Consider the following 1,855-nt stretch of genomic DNA (forward strand, 5'->3'; position numbering starts at 1 on the left):
AGGAGAGATTTTTTTAAAAAAAGAATTATTTATTCATTTATTTAATTCCATTTGTTATCATTATTATTTTTTTAATTTTACCAAATAGAGACAGAGAGAAAGAGAAAGGGAAAATGAGAAAGCAAGCCGCCAAGTCTGGGACTTGAACCACAGTCGACCATGTGGGAGTCCAGCGCCTTTAACCACCACCACTACCTGCCAGGATGGATTTAGGGTTGATTGGGTGCCAATTGCATGCTGGAGCACTCTGCATACATTATACATTTATCTTCAAGTTCAATCCCAATTTACAACTAAGGCAACAAGGCTCAGAGAGGGTGGACACTCAGAGTTTGAGCCTGAAAAAAGTATTTGAATCTTGTCTATTCTGATGTAAATTTTTTTAGAAAAAAGAAATGTTTATATTGTAAAAATAGGATATTAACTTTTTAATGTATGCATGTAGCTACTCATGGAGAAGACCATTCTTTTTTCATGAACCAATGTCTTGAATTATATTAGTGGATTTTCTATATCATATCATCCATACATTCTTAGAAAAAATATTTGATAACAGTAGATTTAGATTTTTGAAATATGTTGCTGGAATATATTGCCAATATTTAATTTCAAATTATTGCAAAAATATTCATCTTAGTCCTTTATTTTATTTTGTTACTAGTCCAACTTTGTTTTTCATGTTATTCTGGGTTCAGTAAAAACTTTCATTATGTGTATTCCACCAAAGAAAACAAAGTTCAAGTCTGTCTGCTCTCAAAGGCCATGCTTATTTCACTGTGTCACAGGGGTACCCATGCCTCCCAGACCCTGCTTTCCAGCTCTGACCTTCTTCTGCACTCTAGACCCAAATAACCGAGTTCTCCCAGGCCTTACCCATAACAAACCGCAGCTCATTCAAGATGGTCCAAGCTGGCTCTTCACCCTCCCTCATCCAGCTGTTTCTCCTCCAAGGTCACTTGGTGAAAACATCAACACTTACCATTCACTCACGTCTGATAAAGTAAGCACCACCATAAAGCATCCTTTCCTCTTTCACCACAAGGCCAAGAAGTCACTGAATCTCACCATGAGCCCCCTTCCCATGTCTGTCTGTCCATTCTCAGGTCTGCTTTCCCAGCCCAAGCCTGGCCATGACCACGTGAGCTTAGTGCACTCACTCCAGGCCCCAGCCTCAGCCTCCCTGCCCTGCCCTGCCCTGCCACTCTACAGCTCTTTCTAGAGGGTGAATCTGACCTCATCACTCCTTATCACAGCATAATAATGCCTATTATGAGTCTATATCCTCACAGGAATATACTTCTTACCAGGGCCACCAAGCCCGGCACGAATCAGTCCCCACATGGGCTGCCCACGACACACACGTGCACCTTTCACTAAGACTCACACCCGTCACTACCGACATTCTGAGTAATTACACTGCTGTTCCTTGACAACAGATGAGCTGAGGACAGCTGGTATCCTTAGCAACTGAGGTCTCTCTGACCCACCGGCTTTCCAATAAAAATATGTCCTAAATTCCAGGTCGAGTGCAGCTCATCTTGGATTCGGACAGTACAATCACCCTCAGATGACAGTCACTTACATTTATGATACTGACAGACCATGCCCCATTAATCCCAGGGGGTAAAGATGGCCTGTGAAGGTCTCAGAAGACCCCCAGGCTTGTAAACCAGGATGACATAAATTTGTGTCCCAATGAGATAACCTACTGCTTCCACGACTGTAATGGTTTTTAAATATGTCAGCACACTCTTTGACACTTCCCTTCAAAGGTTGGGACTTAATTCTCTCTTTGCGTATCAGTGGAGTAAGTGGAAGCCTGTGACTTCCAAGATAGGTCATAAAAGGCATTTCA

General features: G+C 41.9%; 1 long non-coding RNA gene across 6 annotated transcripts in view; it reads right to left on the bottom strand.

The window, feature by feature from the left end:
• Positions 1-1,190, bottom strand: part of LOC102490105 (uncharacterized) — a 76,255-nt gene extending 75,065 nt beyond the window's left edge. For 5 of the 6 annotated variants that reach the window (XR_336046.1, XR_336043.1, XR_336047.1 and 2 more), the window contains exon 1: positions 874-1,190. This is a non-coding gene — a long non-coding RNA (uncharacterized LOC102490105). The remainder of the gene's footprint in view (positions 1-873) is intronic. The other variant, XR_336048.1, reaches the window with a different exon arrangement.
• Between the last annotated feature and the right edge of the window lie 665 nt (positions 1,191-1,855).

Source organism: Tupaia chinensis, unplaced genomic scaffold (assembly GCF_000334495.1).
Source record: "Tupaia chinensis unplaced genomic scaffold, TupChi_1.0 Scaffold000612_1, whole genome shotgun sequence".
Classification (NCBI taxonomy): Eukaryota; Metazoa; Chordata; class Mammalia; order Scandentia; family Tupaiidae; genus Tupaia; species Tupaia belangeri.